The following is a 14,144-nucleotide window of genomic DNA, read 5'->3' as shown; positions in this document are numbered from 1 at the left end:
ACTCATAGTCTCTATGATATTGAAACCTACCGGTGGAACGGCGATACAAGTGGACACCATCTAAGTGGCTCTTTGTCCGAAACACTATATGCATTTTTCATATAGCTGTCAAGTACCTCATTCTCTATACATATCATCTCTCCCTTGTTGCAGGACAACTAAAGGGAAGACCCTCAGAGCAATAGTGAAGTGTTTGATATTTCAATGGTTAATCCGTCATTAAAGTTTAAATCTCAGTATGATCGCTGTAAGACTTTTTTTTTTAATGGAAGGATAAATTTAAAAAATTTAATCATTTTGGATGGACAATCCTGAGTGCATCAAAAATGAGTGATAGAATAAGTTTAAATAATTTTATATAAGATGTTGGGGTTAATTTATTTTATTTTTATTTTAGAAAATAAATGATAAGATAAGATATGCCTTTTCTTTTTAGAAAAATCCGTACTATTTGGCGGTTTTTTTATTATAGGGAGTTTATATATAAATTATAGAGGGGAAGATAAGGCGCATGATAAGTACTTGGATTTAATTAAAAATTTCGCTTGGAGGTAGGCATTGCCATCGAGTTGGATGCGAAGACGGTTGCACCCGGTTGCACCCTCGTCTTTTTCGAAGTGCCTCTCTATTAGAAACATGATCCGATTTAGATTTTCTGGTTCAATATACTTGTGTCTTTATGTCTTTTTATCGATCAAATGATTATAATATTCTTATGATGTACATTATATTCTTAAAATATGATCTAATCTGTTTGATTGATAAGGGAATATAAAAATATAAAAATTTTAAAAGAGAGGATTTGATCTCACATTATCCAGACCTTTCTCTTTTTTTTTTTTTTTTTTTTAAATAAGAGAACTAAAGAGAAGATTCATCCCTAAATAATGCTGAATCTAAATTTTGAATGTCAATTATAATGTATTATAAGATATTTGTTTAACGGAATGATAAATTTAAAAATATTGATCATTTTGAATGGATAATCATAATATTTTTAATTTATTTTAATAATCGATAAAAGAAAATTATGAGTTGGATTGATTCTCTAGATTTAATCGATTAAAAAAATTGATGTATAGATGTGATTTTGATGATCTGTAGAATAAATTAACAATTTATTGACTGTGTTTTTTTAAATAACGGATTTCACTTATTTCTAAAAATAATGATGCTAATTATTTTTTAAAAATAAACTTTTATCGTTTAAAAAATTAAAGATTTGAACAAGTTTAAATAATTTTATATTGAATCAGTTAAGACGTTGTAAGGGGTTAATTTAATTTTTTTATTTTAAAAAATAAATAATAAAATAAGATATACTTTTCTGATTTACAAAATAGATATTGATCCCGTGGTAAGATGGAGCCGCCCGATAGGAAGTTAAAGTGGTCAACATCCAGCGTATGCGTCCGATCGAGCAAGCTATCTTCCCGATCAGCGAGAAGAGTAGCCGTCTCGATACCTCGACAGCTCGATCTGACGCCGAGCTTCCGACGCTCATGAGGCAAAGCGGGAAGAGACGAAGGCCGAGCGGCCATCCCGCTCGGCTAACAAGGGACATGACATCGACCCGACAGTTAGGGCTCCCTCGCTCGACAGGGTGGAGTCGGACATCAAATCACCAGCCGAGCGGACATCCAGATTGGCTCGGCCTTGGTGTCGTCCGGAAGGCACTGGCCAAGCGGTTCCTCCGCTCGGCCTGGTAAGGGACAAAGGAAGCAGCAGACAGTATCTTCTTAGGGACCAGTGTTGCCGACAAGAGGCATGGTCGGCAGCATAGTCAGACAGAGAATCGTACGGTAGAAACTTCCACTATCACGTCAGGGATATGCTCGCACTGTTGAGGCATGACGTCAGACACACTTTTTTGACACGTCTATTCCGGCTATGCTTTAAGGAGAGTGCACGCCTAGGGGAGCGTGCACGTCACGGGGAAACGTGCACGCCTGGGGGAACATGCATGCACCTCTGAGAGCCCTATATAAGGACCCCCAAACTTTGACGGAGGTATGCTCACTTCTTCACTGTAGCTACAGTTCTCTTTTTCTCTTTGCCCTACTTCTTTCTGTCAGAGATCTTATTTAAGCGTCGAAGGGTCATCGCCGAGGAACCCCTCCCCGGCTAGGCGTTGTGGTCGCAGGTCCACGTCGGTGGGAGATCTACGCCTGCAGAGTCTTCGACCAGTCAACAAGATCGTCACATCCCCAGCGTCTATCGACTCAGCTTTCGGACATGAATAAATTTGGTATCGTCTGTGGGAAAGCACTTGAATCCGAGCCAAGGATATGGAAGAAGCTGGACGTCAACACACTGTGACGCTCTCTCAAGAGGAGCTCGACTCGCTCATACAGGCGCGAGCGGCCAAGATAATAGAGCAGTAATAGAAGGCGCTAGTCCATCGGCTGGCGCAACAAGCAACCTCAGCATCTGGAGGCCGAGCAGCGCTCGAAGACCAACCGGAACAACTCTCCATATGGGGACAAAACAAGGGTCCGACCGGAACCCAAGTAGAGGCGCCGCCCGTCCCAATTCCATTCCATCGGGCCTTGTTCCAGACGCCATCCGAAATTACGCAAGCGAATCGAGACCGATCTTCATCAGATGAAGCTCCCGCTCGGGGCGCGAGAAAAGGCAAAGCGCCCCAAGCCGACTCATCCCCTGAGGGGATCAACCGCCAATTCTCCGAGGCAATTCTGCAGGATCCTTTGCCAAGGCACTACGCACCCTTGGCTATCGGCGAATACAATGGGTCGACTGATCCGGACGACCACCTCGGTAAGTTTGATAATGCAGCAACCCTTCATCAATACACAGATGGAATTAAGTGCCGAGTCTTCCTCACTACATTATCCGACTCGGCACAACGTTGGTTTCGAAGATTGTCAGACGGGTCAATTCAGAGTTTCAAGGACTTTATGACAGCCTTCCTCCACCACTTCGCAAGCAGCAGCCGCTATCAAAAGACTAGCGCCAGTCTGTTCTCTATGAAGCAAGGGCCGAGAGAGACTCTACGGGCCTACATTCAGCGCTTTAACCAGACGGCCATGGACATTCCCACGGTCTCATCTGAAACTATGATGCATGCCTTCACACAAGGGCTCATCGACGGGGATTTCTTCCGCTCGCTCATCAGGAAGCCGCCCCATGATTACGAGTATATGCTGAAGAAGACCAGCGAGTATATCAACGTGGAGGAAGCTCAGGCAGCCCGAAGGAAAGAAACGCCATCAGAACCATCGGCGCACGCCGAACGAAGGTCGTCGATCAGCCACCAGCCTCCGAGAGGGCCCCGAGCCGATGCGACACGACCGCATCAGGAAGCTAGGTCACACGTCGTCCAACATGTGTCTGCCGAACGGCCAAGGCCCAAGGGAAAGGTATGGACTCCTGTGTTCTGTACCTTCCATCAATCGGCAACCCACAACACCCGCGACTGTCGCGGTGTACCTGCGGTCGCTCAGCCGACTCCCAGGAGTTACCGCCGCTGATCGCCTTCCCTCGAACTGTGATATAGGCGGTCGAGTGCTAGACGGTGAGAGGAGACCAGACGGTCACCCGAGAGGCAGCATCATCATCAAGCAAGGAGTGACCACCACGCCCAAGCCTCACACGAGCGAATTAGGCATTCCACTCGGGAGGTGGAGAACCGAAGCAACGCCGCTCGGGGTGAGATCAACATCATAGCTGGTGGACCAACCAGCGGAGACTCCAACCGAGCCCGGAAGTCATATGCTCGGTGATTGGAGATCCATGCTGTAGGATGCAACCAAGAGAGGGCGAACAGGCCTGAAATCAACTTTGGCCCCAAGGATCTTGATGGGATTGAAGTGTCGCACGACGACGCCCTCATCATCCGTGTTGGTGCAATATTCCCTAGGTCAAGGTTGACCTGGTTGACTGAGCTTGAATCGGGTCAAGCTTGAGTCTTGATGTTTGGGTTTCGATGATTGACAATACATGGAGACAAGACATGGAGATTGCAGGTGCAATTGTTCATGTGGTGAGATTGTGAAGGAGAGTCAAGTAGGTCAAGGTTGACTGGATACTTGATTGGAAAATCCTGGTGAGTGAAGTCAGGTGAAAGTCCTAACTGGGAGGTTAGGCAGTTGGAAGTCTTGGTGAGTGAAGCCAGGCAAAAGGAAAGTCCTGGTGAGTGAAGCCAGGCAAATGAGAAGCCCTAGTGAGTGAAGCTAGGCAGAAAGAAAGTCCTGGTGAGTGAAGCCAGGCACAGGAAATCTAGATGGATCAAGTTTGATCAGACATCTGGTATTGGGAAGTCCAAGTGGGTCAAAAGGATTTACCGGACACTTGTTGAGGGAGTCCTAGCAGGTCTAGGGTGACCGGATGCTAGGCATGATGTACCAACAGGTCATGATTGATCGGATGTTGGTTTAGGGGACTTTGGACTTGTTTTTGGGCAAAAATAAGAGCTGGATCGATTGGCTCATGCCTAATCGATTGGGAGAGTCCCCGCGACAAGCCTCCTCCCAATCGATCAGTGGATCGATTGGGGAGAAGTGTCGCGCGAACAGAAAGCCTCCCAATCGATCAGCTGATCGATTGGGAGCCTCCGATCGATTAGCCGATCGATTGGGAGGTGCGATTTCGCACGGTAAGCCCTGGATCGATCAGCCGATCGATCCAGGCAATTCCCGAGAGCACAGAGGCGCTCTGGATCGATCGGTCGATCGATCTAAAGCCTCCTCGATAGATTGGGAGCAATCCGATCGATCGGGATTTGACCGTTGGCGCAGGATATAGCTGTTGGCGTGCGTTCGTCTTCGGTAGAACTTCCAGAGCTCACGATTTCAGCCCAGATCTTCACAGTGACTCCACAAAGCTCTCACGCCAGATCTTGAAGGTTCTTGGAGGCTTGTGCTGGTGCACATCCAAGTCAAGAGGAGAGGAAGAAGCTAGGTTAGGGTTTTTGTGCATCTCTTGTAAGCTTTTGCTTGTATTGTATTTCCCTTCCCTTTCTTCTTGTACTGTGAGCTTGTAGGGCTTCTCCACTTTCGGTAGTTACCGAAAAGGAGTGTTTACATAGTGGAGGGTGCGTGAGTGTGTGGATCCTTGGATTAGTTACCTCTTCTTAAGGTGGATACCAAGTAAATCCCTAGTGTTAGCGTTGAGTGTTGTTTCTTTGTATTTTCCGTTGTACATCATCTCTAGAAACAAGCAACGACGAGCACGAGATCGCGCCGAGCTATTCACCCCCCTAGCTATATATTCGGTCCCAACAAGTGGTATCAGAGCGAGGCCGCTCTTCACCGGAATCGTCGCTGGAAGGGGCAACAAAGCTAGAGGGTGTAGAAGTTGGAGCAAATTCTATCAAGTCAAAGACTTCATCATCAAGCTCAACTTCAAATGGAATTCCAAGATGATCTTGGATTCGACACAAGGGTGCCTCCACCATTCACAATGATGAGTTTCGATCTTTGAAGATTAAGGATCGAGAATTTCTTAATGGTGGAGATAGAGCAATGATTTGCTATAATGGAAGGCTTCGAAGCTCCAAAGAATTCAAAAGGCAAAATTCTCAAGAGGAGCAAGTGGAGCCAAGACCAAATCCAAAGATGTGAGGCAAATGACAAAGTGACCAAGCTTTTGGTCAATCTAGTGCCGAGCAACATCTTGGAGCAAATTGGAGATTTTGAAGATGCTAAAGGGCTATGGAGCAAATTGGCCAAGATTCATGAGATTCCCTCAACTGTACCAAGCTAAGAAAAATCCAAAGAGGGTGACTCATTGGAGCAAGACCAAGAGGAGGAGAATTCCGAAGGTGAGAGATGCTCATCTTCTGAAGAAGAAGTCCAAGAAGCTTCATCTTCAAAGGAATGCAATGAAGAGGGCAAGGAGAGGGCATACTCCTTGTTCCATGAACAAGATGAAGATGAAGAAGCCTCCACCTCTATGATTGAGGGGGAGTGTAGATCATTGACACCGGAGTAAAAAGAAGACTCCACATCCGGGTCAAGAGAAGAAGAGGATGAAGAAACCTCCACCTCCACCTCCACAAGTCAAGCAAAATCAAATGGAGGATCAAGTGTCATCCCTACACATGAAGGTATAAATGTTTCAATTAAAAATAAAAATCACATTATATGTTTTGAGTGTAGGGAACATGGGCACTACAAGAGCAAGTGCCCCAAATTGGCCAAGAAAAAGGGCCAAGTGACACTAAAGGGCAAGGTGAAGTCCAAAGAGATCGCTCCCGGAACAAAGAAGAGCAAGGAGCACATTGTGTGCTTCTCTTGCAATCAAAAAGGACATTACCGGAGTCAATGTCCTAAGGGGAAGAAAGCGGTCAAGGCTCAAGGAGGAGGCATGAGTCAAGGGGGAGCCTCCCAGGTAAAACGAAAGGTATCATTTGTTGAGCCTACTCCTTTAAATAATGGTAAAAAGCATGTTAATTCTAATTTTTACCATTTTAATGCTATTTACCACAAAAATAGGAAGCATGATAGCATTAAAGAAAAACATGTAGCTTTTCATGCTAAAACCACTCAACTTAGGGTTAAGAAGGTAGATAAAAATTTAGGTAAGAATTCTAAGGATTTTAGTTATAAGCCTAGAAACAAAAATGCTCAAGGATTTAGTGAAAAATCAAAATCTAGGGATTTATGGGAAGAGAATCGAGTCTTGAGGTCAAAACTTGATAACATGGAAAAGACCCTAAAAATGATGGAAAATATCCTTAAAGGGCAAAATGAGCATAACCTAGGTTTAGGACTACAAAAACCATCCAATGGCCATAGAGGTTTGGGATACAAACCAAAGGCTAAGAAGGATGTAATTTCTTACCATAGGATTGCATATAGCTATGGAACCAACCCTAGGTCAAATGGTCGAGTCAAAAATACTAGGTGTTGGTGCAATATCCCTCAGGTCAAGGGTGACCTGGTTAACCAAGCTGAGTCTTGGTTAGGGTTTAGATGTTTGACAATAAGATATTGATCGAAGAAGAGTCAAGTAGGTCAAGGTTGACCGGATACGTGACTGGGAAGTCCTAACTGGCATGTTAGGCAGAAGGAAATCCTGGTGAGTGAAGCCAGGTGAAAGTCCTAGTGAGTGAAGCTAGGCAGAAAGAAAGTCCTAGTGAGTGAAGCTAGGCAGAAGGAAATCCTGGTGAGTGAAGCCAGGTGAAAGTCCTAGTGAGTGAAGCTAGGCAGATGGAAAACCCTAGTGAGTGAAGCTAGGTGAAAGTCCTGGTGAGTGAAGCCAGGCAAGGAAGGAAATCCAGATGGATCAAGGATGATCGGACATCTGGTGTTGGGAAGTCCAAGTAGGTCAAAGGGATTGACTGGATACTTGGCAAGGAAGGAAGTCCAGATGGGTCAAGGTTGACCAGACATCTGGTGGAAGTCCAAGTAGGTCAATGGAGTGACCGGATACTTGGCACGACGAGTAAAAGTCCAAGTGGGTCAAAGGGATTGACCGGACACTTGGTGGGGAGTCCTAGCAGGTCAAGGGAGTGACCAGATGCGAGGCATGATGTACCAACAGGTCAAGGTTGCCGGATGTTGGTTAGGGAGGTTTGGGACTTGGTTTTGGGCAAAACCAAGTCTTGGATCGATCCGTGGATCGATCCAGATGTGGATCGATCGGTGGATCGATCCATTCTTCAATGACGAAGCACGGATCGATCCGTGGATCGATCCGAGGTCCCGATCGATCGGCCGATCGATCGGGACGATGCTGCTGGAATAGCGCCGGATCGATCCGTGGATCGATCCAGCGCTTATCGATAGGCGCTGGATCGATCCGTGGATCGATCCAAAGCCTCCCGATCGATTCGGAACATTTGAATCGATCGGGATCCCACCGTTGCGTTTAAAGCCGCAGCGGCGTGGTCTTCGGCATCTCTTCACGAGCTCTTCAGATTCATTCCAGCTCCTCCACAGCTCTCTACACGTGATCGCCAGTTCTTGAAGGTTCTTGGAGGCTTTCCAAGTCAAGAGGCGGATCTATTGCAAGAGGAAGAAGTTAGGGTTAGGGTTTTTACTGCACATCTTGTAAGCTTTTGCTTAACTTGTATTTCCCTTTCTTCTTCTTGTATTGAGAGTGTTGTAGGGCTTCTCCGCCTTTGGTAGTTACCACAAAGGAGTGTTATTCATAGTGGAGGGTGTGTGCGTTGGTGTGGATCCTTGGATTAGTCACCTCTTGTGAGGTGGATACCAAGTAAAATCCTAGTGTTAGCGTTTTGTGTTTGTTTCTGTATTTTCCGCTGCACATCCAAGAAGAAACAAGCAACGCCAAGCAACGAAGCACACCGAGCGAACGCGACAAGCTATTCACCCCCCTCTAGCTACTTTTGGTCCTAACAAGTGGTATCAGAGCAAGGCCGCTCTTCACCGGAATCATCGCCGGAAGGGTCAAGCATATCAAGAAAAGCTAGAGGGTGAAGAAGTTGGAGCAAATTCTTCAAGTTCAAGACTTTATCAAGCTCAACTTCAAGATGCAATTCCAAGATGGGCTTGGATTTGACACAAGGGTGGCTCCACCATACACTTCTACGAGTTTCGATTCTTGGAAATCAAGAATCGAAAATTTTCTTATGATGGAGATAGAGCATTGGTTTGCTCTAATGGAAGGCTTCAAGGCTCCAAGAAATTCAAAGGGCAAAGTTCTAAAGAAAAGCAAATGGAGCCCGGAGCAAGCCCAAAGGTGCGAGGCAAATGACAAAGTGACCAAGCTTTTGGTCAATTTATTGCCAAGCACCATCCTTTGCAAAATTGGAGAGTTTGAAGATGCAAAGGAGCTATGGAGCAAATTGGCCAAGCTTCATGAAGAGATCCCCTCCACTGTACAAGATCATGAAGAATCCAGAGAGGGTGACTCTTTGGAGCAAGACCAAGAGGAGGATTCCGAGGTTGAGAGATGCTCAACCTCCGAAGAAGAGGAAATCCAAGAAGCTTCATCCTCAAGGGAATGCAACGAAGGGAACAAGGAGGAGCATACTCCTTGTTTCATATTCAAGATGATGAAGCCTCCACCTCTAGGATTGAGGGGGAGCAATCCTTGGTGACACCGGATCAAGAAGAAGAAGAAGCTTCTACATCCGGGTCAAGAGAAGAAGAGGAGGAAGAAGCTTCTACCTCCACAAGTCAAGAAAAATCAAATGGAGGAGAATCAAGGTCCGATCAAGAGGAAGCTTCTACCTCCGGATCCAAAGAAAAAGATGCCACTCCTACGAGCAAAGGTATAAATATTTCAATTAATAATAAAAATCATATTATATGCTTTGAATGTAGGGAACATGGGCACTACAAGAGCAAGTGCCCTAAATTAGCCAAGAAGAAGGGCCAAGTGGCACAAAAGGGCAAGGTGAAGCCCAAGGAGACCATCCCCAACACAAAGAAGAGCAAGGAGCATATTATATGCTTCTCTTGCAATCAAAAGGGGCATTATCGTAGTCAATGCCCCAAGGGGAAGAAGAGGGTCAAGGCTCAAGGAGGCACTAGTCAAGGGGGAGCCTCCAAGGTAAAGAAGAAGGTAACATTTATTGAGCCTACTCCTTTACATTATGGTAAAAAGCATGATAATTCTAATTTTTATCATTTTAATGCAATTTACCATAAGAATAGGAAGCATGAGGGCTTTAAGGAAAAGCATGTGGCCCTACATGCCAAAACTACTACACCTAAGGCTAGGAATGTAGGTAAAAGTCTAGGCAAGAACTCTAAGGATTGTAGCTACAAGTCTAGAAACAAAAATGCTCATGAACTTAATGAAAAACCAAATTCTAAGGATTTAATGATAGAAAATCAAGTCTTGAGATCAAGACTTGATAAAATGGAAAAGACCCTAAAAAGGATGGAAAATATCCTAAAAGGGCAAAATGAGCAAAACCTAGGGCTAGGAAAGTCAAAGCCATCAAATAGCCCTAAAGGTTTGGGATACAAACCAAAGGCTAAGAAGGATGTGCCTAGTTATCATAGGGTTCCATATAGTTATGGAACAAACCCTAGGTTTAATGGTCAAGTCAAAAATACTAGGGAAGTCATCCCTAATAGTATTTTTGCAACCAAAGTGACTAAGACTTCTAAGAAGACTAAGAAAGTCACTAACAAGGTCACAAGGGAGGCTATCCCTAGGGTTGACCTAGAAAATGTGACCAAGGCTTCTAAGAAGCCTAACAAGGTCACTAGGAAGGTATCTAGGGAAGTTATCCCTAGTGAGTACCTAGAGCATCCAAGGAGCACCAATAGGTGTTGGGTTCCTAGGAGCATCTTCTCTACCCCATAGAGGGGGTTAGAGAGTGTCAACTCCGATTGGAAGGGTAGTTAACCCAACCTTGAGGAAATTGACACTCAAGGAGCATTTTCAAGGTTTTTGTTAACCTTCGAAAATGAAATGGAACAATTATTTACTCCTTGAAAGAGTAAAATGTGCCTAGTGGTGAAAAATTGATTTTAGTCTTTAAATGGCACATATTGGGAAATTCATAAGAACTACCAAGTTGGGATTTTGGTATGTTCTTAGAAAACTTAAGGCAATCCGGGCCTTAATTTAAAAGTGCTACTCTTGTGGAAAAATGAAATATGTCAACATTTGAGGAATATGCTTAATTTCAATTGGCATAAATTAATCAAGGGAATTAGAAATGCCAATTTAGGCTTTGACAGTTTCTTGAAGCACTTTAGGGCAATCTAGGTTTAAGTTGTAAGTTTAGCTAAGGTTTTAAGGATACTTAGATAGTTAATCTAGGTATACTTTATTTATGCTAAATCTTGTCATGATTGTTTGCCCATCATATGCCATGACATCATGTCTACTTTTGCATTCATGACTTATTATGAAAAATACAAAAATACCATGTCATGACATTCATACATCATGTAGTTATAGGATATTTTCTTTTGAAAGTTATTTCCTTTTGATGTATGCCATAACATTATCATGCATTAGTTCAATTCCTTGTAATTAAGGACAAAAGGCATTTAACAACAATTATTAACAAGTGACATCCTTGGTGGATGTCTAGTATATATCTAAAATGCCTAGATAGATATGCATGATCCCTAGAATAGGGCAAAACCAAAATCTTACATCTCACAAGGACTATAAGATGACTTGTATGTGTTTTAGTGCACATTAGATACAAGTGAGATGTTAGGAAGATGAACAAAACTCAAGATGTTGATTTAGTGCATTCTTTTGAGTTTTAGGTTCATCAAAACACATAGTTATGTGTTTTCCCATCATTGGGAAAGCTAATGTACAAGTCATGTGCATTATGCCCAAGGAACATGATGGGATATTGGTTTTGAAAATGTTTTTAAAATGTTTTTGGAAAACCTTGGTGAAGGCTATCTTTTGATAGTAATCACCATTGAATAGTTAGACACAAACTTGAAGAAAACACTAAAGTTTTTGCAAGTTTTCAAGTTTGTGTCAATCTTTGAAAATATGATGTATTTTCATAGAAAACTATTTTTCCTTGATAATATATGCCCTAAACAATGTCTACACGAAATTTCATAATTTTTGGATTTTTGTAGAATTTTCTAGGGGTTTCTGAAGTTGACTGAAATGGAATTTCAGCAACTATCAGAGCTCCGATCGATTCATGGATCGATTGGAGTGCCTGAATCGATCCATGGATCGATTCAGAAGGCAAATCTCGCGAGCAGTAGCTCGCTGGATCGATCAGCCGATCGATCCAGGTAGTCTGAATCGATCAGTGGATCGATTCAGAAAGGTTCAATCGATTGGAACCCAACTCCAATCGATTCAAGTTGCTGATTTTGGCTGGGAAAGCCTGATTTCAGCACTTTGAACCTATTTTAGTCTAGGTAACCATTCCAAACCCTTAAAATACATTTGTATACATAAAAAGGGTGTTTTCGTGTTGAAAACAAGGATGGAATGGTAAAGGAAGGCTAAGTTGAAGTTTAGGTTGAGGTTTGTTTCAAATTTTGAACATTTGAACCTCAAAACTTCTAAATCTGGGTTTCCTAAAGGTTTAGGGATTCCAAGTCATTGTTGGTGCAATGACAGAAGTTACCACCATGTCTTTAGGGGGAGGGACTCTTTAAAGGCATGAAAATTATTTTTCATGAACCTTGGAAGGTGGTTAACCTTCTGTTGTGAACTTGCTCAAGGTTGAGCATTTAAACTTGAAATGGGGATAAATGGGGAGTGGATATCCTCATCATTTCAAGTGGCAACTCAAGTGGTTGAAAATGCTCAAGGTTGGGTATTTGTCAACATTGAGGGAAAAGTTAAGGATAATGAAGGGTATGAGACCTTCAATATTGAGTTGATCACAATGAGTGAAACTGTGATCACGATGAGCAACTCTTCAGGGGGAGAGTCTTCAACAAATGGAGTTGTTGAAGTGTGCCCAAAATTGGAGCATAGGTTGATGTGTGTCCAAAGACGGGTTGATGTTTTTGTAGGGGGTTGATGTGTGCCAATAGGGGGAGAATGAAAGGAAGTAAGTTAGGTTTTCATTACCTAGAGGGAGTTTGCCCTCTTAGGGGGAGAATGGAAAGCTTAATTTATGGGTTCATTACCTAGTGGCATGAAGAAGGAGGCTATAGGATTAGCCTAACTTACATGTGGGATTGTAAGTGTTATTGTGGTATTGTCAAACATCAAAAAGGGGGAGATTGTTGGTGCAATATCCCTCAGGTCAAGGGTGACCTGGTTAACCAAGCCGAGTCTTGGTTAGGGTTTAGATGTTTGACAATAAGATATTGATCGAAGAAGAGTCAAGTAGGTCAAGGTTGACCGGATGCGTGATGGGAAGTCCTAAGCGATGTTAGGAGTAAGGAAATCTGGTGAGTGAAGCCGGTGAAAGTCCTAGTGGTGAAGCTAGAAGAAAGTCCTAGTGGTGAAGCTAGGCGGAGGAAATCCTGGTGAGTGAAGCCGGTGAAAGTCCTAGTGAGTGAAGCTAGGCGGATGGAAAACCCTAGTGAGTGAAGCTAGGTGAAAGTCCCGTGAGTGAAGCCGTGCAAGGAAGGAAATCCGGATGGATCAAGGATGATCGGACATCCGGTGTTGGGAAGTCCAAGTAGGTCGAAGGATTGACCGGATACTCAAGGAAGGAAGTCCGGATGGGTCAAGGTTGACCGGACATCGGTGGAAGTCCAAGTAGGTCAATGGAGTGACCGGATACTGGCACGACGAGTAAAAGTCCAAGTGGGTCAAAGGATTGACCGGACACTTGGTGGGGAGTCCTAGCGGTCAAGGGTGACCGGATGCGAGGCATGATGTACCAACAGGTCAAGGTTGACCGGATGTTGGTTAGGAGGTTTGGGACTTGGTTTTGGGCAAAACCGTCGGATCGATCCGTGGATCGATCCAGATGTGGATCGATCGGTGGATCGATCCGCATTCTTCTGGATCGAAGCTCCGGATCGATCCGTGGATCGATCAGGTCCTCGATCGCGGATCACGATCGGTTTCGCGCGATAAGCGCCGGATCGATCCGTGGATCGATCCCGCTGCTACTGTGCTCGGGCGCTGATCGATCCGTGGATCGATCCAAGCCTCCCGATCGATTCGGAACATTTGAATCGATCGGGATCCGACCGTCGGGTTTAAAGCCGCAGGCGAGCGTGGTATTCGGCATCTCTTCACGAGCTCTTCTCAGATTCATTCCAGCTCCTCCACAGCTCTCTACAAGCACGTGATCGCCAGTTCTTGAAGGTTCTTGGAGGCTTTCCAAGTCAAGAGGCGGATCTATTGCAAGAGGAAGAAGTTAGGGTTAGGGTTTTTACTGCACATCTTGTAAGCTTTTGCTTAACTTGTATTTCCCTTTCTTCTTCTTGTATTGAGAGTGTTGTAGGGCTTCTCCGCCTTTGGTAGTTACCACAAAGGAGTGTTATTCATAGTGGAGGGTGTGTGCGTTGGTGTGGATCCTTGGATTAGTCACCTCTTGTGAGGTGGATACCAAGTAAAATCCTAGTGTTAGCGTTTTGTGTTTGTTTCTGTATTTTCCGCTGCACATCCAAGAAGAAACAAGCAACGCCAAGCAACGAAGCACACCGAGCGAACGCGACAAGCTATTCACCCCCCCCCCTCTAGCTACTTTTGGTCCTAACACTAGGAAGGTTATTCCTAAGAGTATTTTTGCAACAAAAGTGACTAAGACTTCTAAGAAGTCCAAGGAAGTCATAGAGAAGGTCACAAGG

This window comes from Zingiber officinale, chromosome 5B (genome assembly GCF_018446385.1).
Source record: "Zingiber officinale cultivar Zhangliang chromosome 5B, Zo_v1.1, whole genome shotgun sequence".
Classification (NCBI taxonomy): domain Eukaryota; kingdom Viridiplantae; phylum Streptophyta; class Magnoliopsida; order Zingiberales; family Zingiberaceae; genus Zingiber; species Zingiber officinale.
This window is presented reverse-complemented; position numbering follows the sequence as displayed.